Source organism: Uloborus diversus, unplaced genomic scaffold, assembly GCF_026930045.1.
Source record: "Uloborus diversus isolate 005 unplaced genomic scaffold, Udiv.v.3.1 scaffold_15, whole genome shotgun sequence".
Classification (NCBI taxonomy): Eukaryota; Metazoa; Arthropoda; class Arachnida; order Araneae; family Uloboridae; genus Uloborus; species Uloborus diversus.
The window spans coordinates 1,222,149-1,229,547 of record NW_026558209.1 but is presented as its reverse complement, the minus strand read 5'-3'; positions in this window follow the sequence as shown (position 1 = coordinate 1,229,547).

The window sequence follows — 7,399 nt, the reverse complement described above, 5'->3', positions numbered from 1 at the left end:
ATGAGAAAAACACCCCTCAAAACAACCGCCCCTAAAAATTTCAATAACGCATTGCTTCAGTAGTGGCCACTTCGAAGTTTATGTTTGAAAAAATAGGATTCCAAGTTTTCCAGTGGATTCAAACATTCCTCCTGCACGTTTGATGCACTTTTGGATTCATTGGGAGACCTGGAGTCCTATTTTTTCAAATATAAACCTTGAAGTGGCCGCTGCTGAAGCACTGGCCACAACTGGTGCGTTCACCATGCGTTTGTTTTAAACTCCTTGGAAATATATATATATATATATATATATATATATATATATATATATATATATATATATATATATATAGATATATATATATATATATATATATACATACACACTCTGTCGCAAAAAAATATATGCACCTAGAAGAATTAGAGCAACAATCATGAAACTCGGCACAAATGCAGTTTGGTAGCCGATATGCAAATCATTAAAATGAAACAAGGCTAAGCGCGCTATGAGCAGGTGAGAGAGTTTAAAAGCATGAGTACTTGTGCCGTAGGGCTATTCAATCGGATCTTTTGACTTCGGTAGACTGTATTGTGACTTAAGATGCCTTCTAAGACGTAACCGACGGCAGTACGAACAGCTGACGGAGTTTGATGGGGCCGTATATTAGGCCTCAGATGAGCAGGTTGGTCAAACAGGAATATCGGCCGCCACCTCGGTCGGAGTGATATGGTAGTTGCTCGGTATTAACAACAGTGGATCACGGAAGGGAGAGTCTACCGTCGCGAAAGGTCAGGGCGTCCCAGGGACACAAATGAACGCGAGCATCGCGCAATCAGAAGAGCGGCCACGTCGGCACCGACAACGTCGCTAGCATCGATTCAACGCGACTTACCTCCTTCCAAGCATCCGATGGTATTAAGGGAAACCATTAGGAGATGACTGGCCGAAGTTGGCTTAAGGAGCCGACGTCTATTAAGACACTTGCCACTGACCCCTCATCACAGACAATGTCGACTGGATTTTTGCTGACCTCAGGCAGCTTGGAGTGTGACAGACTGGAGGCGTGTGATCTTCAGCGATGAATCCCGATTCAGTCTCAGTGCCGATGATCACCGTACACGTGTGTGGAGCCGCACCGGCCAGCGCTCCGATCCGGAATTTGTTGCCGAGAGTTATACAGTCATTTCAAAAGGTGTGACAGTGTAAGGAGCGATTTCTTGGGACACGGGATCAACTGTAGTTGTTCTCCAAGGCACTTTGACAGCTAGCAAATACGTGGACAGCATTTTAATGCCGATTGTTCTGCCCATGCTATCAAGTCGCCCAGGTGATATTTATCAGCAGGACAATGCTCGTTCACATACTGCGCAATCTCTCAACATTGTCTTCAGGGATATGACATACTCCAATGGCCTGCCAGGTCACCAGACCTTTCGCCAATAGAGCATGTCTGCGACATCTGGGAAGGCAACTGCAGCCATCTCGGGATACGGGGCAATTAACGACGCAGTTGCAAAGATTATTGCCTGATCTACCGCAGGGGGTCATAAGTGACCTAATTGATTCGATGCCACGTCGTGTTTCAGCTTGTATAGCTGCCAGAGGTGACTTTACTACTTACTGATTTGTAACCTTTTGCATGCTGTAACTGCTTAATAAAATTATCTTTCATTTTGAATTTCTAATCAACTCCTTATCTCCTTATACACTACATGCCTGCCAAGTTTCATGAGTGTAGCTCAATTTTTTCTGGGTGCATATATTTTTTTGCGACAGAGTGTACAATAGGAGAATTTCATGAATAAATGTAATTCTTGTAAAAGTACGGAGAAGAATGTTGGTTTGAATTTTTTTTTTTTTGTTTTTTTTTTTTTTTTTTTTTTTGTTTTTATATTTCTGTTGCATACTTACAGTGGAGATTACATAGTAACGTTTTATGCTTAAGTTAAGCCTTGAATGGACGCAAACGATTTGTAACCATAGTGACGAAAATTTCATCACCATGATAACCTGAAAAATTAGAACAACATCAACCTCGGTGAAGGGCGCTTAATAAACAATTTGCGATTGCTCAAAAAAACGTGCTGATGTGTGCATCACATGACTTCCTTTTACTCCAATTTAATGTCATTTCCCAATTATTGGCAATTTTGATGTGATTCAATAGTTTATTCTCTAAATATCACCAACAGTGGCCGAATTGAAACCAGATTAAAAAAATATATATCTCAAAATTTGTCGCCCAGTTGGTGACAAAACTTGGCGACCAAAAGACTGGCGACATATCGCCAAGTGTCCGCCAAAATATAACACCACTTGAGTTTTTATCGAAATTAACAATGTTTTCCCCCCAAAAAAGTTGTAAAAGACCCCTTTAAAATCTCCCGAATGCAACCAAAAGGGGAAGTGCACAACTAGACCTCACTAGGAGTCTACGTACCAAATTTCAACTTTCTAGGACATACCGTTCTTGAGTTTGCGACATACATACGCATATAAGCACATACATACGTACATACAGATGTCACGAGAAAACTCGTTCTAATTAACTCGGGAATCGTCAAAATGGATATTTCGCGTGTCTATACGTTCTTAGGCACTTATCCACGTGTGGTCGAGTCGAAAAGAAAACTCAGCATTCATTCGAGGGTGAGCATGGAAATTAAGGTCGATTTTTGAGTGAAAATTTTTTCGCGAATGCAATACTTCCTTTTTTTTTGCAAATGGAAGTAAAAAAAAGTGAGAAACTTGAGCAGAGATGATATGAGCGGCGATCAAGTTAGTCACACAAGTAAACTAGTATGTTGTGGCCATCACGAAACTTTCTTCTATATTTTTCTTTTTTTTTTCTGATCCCTCCTCATGCTTGATGAGGAAGCAATATTCCCAACAAAAACAAAATTACACATGCAAAAACTTGACGACCATCCCAATGTCTGAATTATTGTAAAAGCAAAGCAAGGAGCGAAAATTGAAAGTTATTTTAAAAGCCTTGCTTGAATTAATTACAAATATTTTATTTATTAACAAACATAAGGTGGTAACAGTTAAAAATTTTAAATCATTGAGATAATATTTCCGATCATTTCCATTCAATTAAAATCACGAGAAATACGCAGACGACAATCTATTACGATTTATCTTTCTTATTGTTGCATTAAAAAAACTATTTTTATTCGCTAAAAAAATAATGATAATAAAAATAAATCAGCACCTCTTGGCGCGATTGGAGCCAAAATTGAACCAAAGCCTGTTTACATATGGATTCACATATATTCCAAATTTCAACCAGAACGTAGCATTACTTCTTGAGATAGGGCACTCACAATGGAAAAAAAGAACGGGCGATTGCGCTACCCCCCTTTTTAGCTGTTGACACCAAAATAAAATCAGCTTTTATACCCACTTAAGGGCTACTTGCCGATAAATTTTTCTTTCATTCCGTTCATTATTTCTTGAGATACAGCAGTCACAATTGACGACAAAAAACGTTCTATAGCTCAACCCCCCTTTGAGTTATTGACACCAAAATTGAATCAGCACCTGTTCCTGTTAATACCAACATATGGACCAAATTTTGTTTGATTCCGCCAGTAACTTCCTGAGGAATAGCAAGCACGCGAAACTCAAAAAACGTCCCATTGCTCCACCCCCCTTCGAGGAATTCGCGCCAAAAACCAATGTGCACAAGTTCACATCGGGGCACATATGTATACCAAATTTCGTTCGATTCATGCGGTAGTTTTTGCTGTAGAGCGGCCACAAAAAACTGGTCACACACAGACGTGACACACATACACACACATACACACACAGACAGACAGACATTTTCCAAAAATAGTCGAAATGGACTCAGCACACCTCAAAACGTTCGAATCCGTCAAAATTCGAAATTAGAAAATTTGCACGAATCCAATACTTTCTTCTCTATATTAGATACAGAAGAAAGTAAAAATTAACAGTTACTAATCGAGAGAAGTAACCATGACCACGTGAGCAATGTGTGGAAATTGGCTACCATATCTGGCAAATATTAGCCAATATGGCTTTTTTTTAATATAAAGCGCACTTCGTAAATAAACTATCAAAATAGCAATTATTGGGTGTCGCTTTTAAAATTTGGTGGGTAAAAATACGAGGAATGTGTTATAACTGTTCAAATGTTAACAACTGAAGCTTTTAAAATGATCGAAAGGTGGTTTAGTTCTCTCCCATGCCAGTTATTTTTTGGCTAATTTCAAGTTGTTTTGGCTGTTTAAAAACTTTTCAACCGACAGCCCCGGTGGAAATAAACGAGCTGATGTGTGCATCACATGACTTCCTTTTACTCCTATTTTAATGTCATTTTCCCATTATTGGCAATTTTAATGTGAATCAATAGTTTACTCTCTAAATATTACCACCAGTGGCCAAATTGAAACAAGATTTAAAAAAAAAATCGCCCAACCTGTTGCCAACTTGGCGACCAAAAGATTGGCGATATATCGCCAAGTGTCCACCAAATTATAATGCCACTTAAGTATATATCGAAATTAACAATGATTTCCCCCCAACAAGGTGCAAAAGATCCCTTTAGAATCACCCGAATGCAACCAAAAGGGGAGGTGCACAACGAGACCCCACTAAGAGCCTACGTACCAAATTTCAATATCCTAGGTCATACCGTTCTTGAGTTATGCGACATACATACGCACATACATACATACGGACGTCACGTGAAAAGTTGTAATTAACTCGGGGAATGTCAAAATGGATATTTCGGGTGTTTACACGTTCTTAGGCACTTATCCGCGTGTGGTCGAGTAGAAAAAAAAAAAAACTCAACATTGATTCGGGGGTGAGTAAAATGGAAATGAAGGTCGATTTTTGAGTGAAATTTTTTTCGCGAATACAATACTTCCTTTTTTACTTTCTTCTATATCTAATATCTAGAAGAAAGTATTGGATTCGTGCAAATTTTCGAATTTCGAATTTTGACGGATTCGAACGTTTTGAGGTGTGCTGAGTCCATTTCGACTATTTTTGGAAAATCTCTGTCTGTCTGTGTGTATGTGTGTCACGTCTGTGTGTGACCAGTTTTTTGTGGCCGCTCTACAGCAAAAATTACCGCATGAAATCGAACGAAATTTAGTACACATATGTGCCCCGATGTGAACTTGTGCACATTGGTTTTTGGCGCGAATTCCTCGAAGGGGGGTGGAGCAATGGGACGTTTTTCGAGTTACGCGTGATTGCTATTCCTCAGGAAGTAACTGGCGGAATCAAACAAAATTTGGTCCACATGTTGCCAGTAACAGGAACAGGTGCTGATTCAATTTTGGTGTCAATAACTCAAACGGGGGTTGAGCTATAGAACGTTTTTTGTCGTCAATTGTGACTGCTGTATCTCAAGAAATAATGAACAAAATGAAAGAAAAATTTATCGGCAAGTAGTCCTTAGTGGGTATAAGAGCTGATTTTATTTTGGTGTCAACAGCTAAAAAGGGGGTAGCGCAATTGCCCGTTCTTTTTTTCCATTGTGAGTGCCCTATCTCAAGAAGTAATGCTACGTTCTGGTTGAAATATGGAATATATGTGAATTCATATGTAAACAGGCTTTGGTTCAATTTTGGCGCCAATCGCGCTAAGAGGTGCTGATTTATTTTTATTATCATTATTTTTTAGCGAATAAAAATAGCTTTATTAATGCATAAATAAGAAAGATAAATCGTAATAGGTTATCGCCTGCTTATTTCTCGTGTTGTTGTTGTTGTCGTGTCCAAAGCAGTGCAGAGTGCAAAAGTTTAAATGGCTCCAAAAGTCTTAAAAACAAGATCCGCTTATTCTGGAGCCCGATGACTGTAAAGGATTTCATGTGGTGGTGCTCCAAGTTGGAGGAGGGAGCGAATAATGGCCTGGCAATTAAAGACATGGTCCGGGGTTAGTTGTGAATAGGGACAGTGCTTGCAGATGGGATAGGATTTAATATTATTTGGTAGAATCTTCATGCCGTTGAAATGTCCAGTACGTAGCCTAGCTATTGTAGAAGAGAGGTTTCTTGGGCGGTGGAGGTTAGGGATTGTTGCCTTGCTGATTATAGATCCTTCGCCTGGCTACAGCATTAACGTCTTTGAAGGTGGCTGTTAGTGGTTGGTCTTGGTCACGTGCCTCCTTAACAAGGGCATCTGCACACTCATTTCCCTCGATTCCGACATGAGCTGGGATCCACTGGAGAATGCAGGTTGTCTTGAGTGAGTGGAGAAAAAAATTTATTTCTTGTGTCAATCTTGTCATACCGTTACGTATGGCTTCAAGTGCTGATTTTGAGTCGGAAAAAAACACCAATGAATAGTGCAAATAATTTCTCGTGATTTTAATTGTATGGAAATTATCGGAAATATTATCTCAACGATTTAAAAATTTTAACTGTTGCTATCTTATGTTTGTTAACAAATAAAATATTTGTAATTAATTCAAGCAAGGCTTTTAAAATAACTTTCAATTTTCGCTCTTTGCTTTGCTTTTGCAGTCATTCAGACATTGGGATGGTCGTCAAGTTTTTGCATGTGTAATTTTGTTTTTGTTGGGAATATTGCTTCCTCGTCAAGCATGGGGAGGGATCAGAAAAAAAAGAAAAATATAGAAGAAAGTTTCGTGATGGCCACAACATACTAGTTTGTAAAAGGAAGTAAAAGACAGAGTGTCTCAGATTGTATTTAATCATTGATCGCAAACTGACTTAGTGATTATTCTCCTTTTTGATTTAATTTCCGTTCTTAGTAATAAACGCAAACTGTTTATTTATTTATTTTTTTATGTTGCCTAAAATTAAGTTTAAGGGAAAGAAATTTTGGTCACTGTATCTAAGACACCCATGAATCGAAATTTCACGTTGTAGAAAAGGTTATGCATAAACGAAATTTTAAGCATGCCTAATCATTTTGGTTATTTGTAAATCCCCTCAAACTTTCCCCTTAACTTTATCTTACCGTTTCTTTGAACGAAACGAAGCTTTCTCTGGTAGTCCAGTCAATGAGTGCTCAAAACGGGGGTGTAGCGTGCATGGAATTTGCGATAATTTTTGACTTCAGAATATTGTTAGGGGCAGGGCCGGACTAATACTCCGTCAGTCCGTGCCCCGGCACGGAGTAAAGATTTTTGAGGGGCGCAAAATTGCCAAATCAAAATATGAAAAATATTTGCAACTGAGCTGCTGAAAAAAAAAAACTAATTTCTCTGGAAAAAATACTGGCACCATCTACAAATGAAGAGGGCGCATCGCGATATCCCTTTATCTATTCTATAACCGTAGTCTGCACAAGTTTGAAGTAAAAGGTGTTAGTTCTTTTATACTAATTACAGAGATTTTAAAATCATTTTGTCATAAGTAGGATCAACACCAGCAGGGGCGCCTAGAACTTAAATTTTTAAGAGGAGA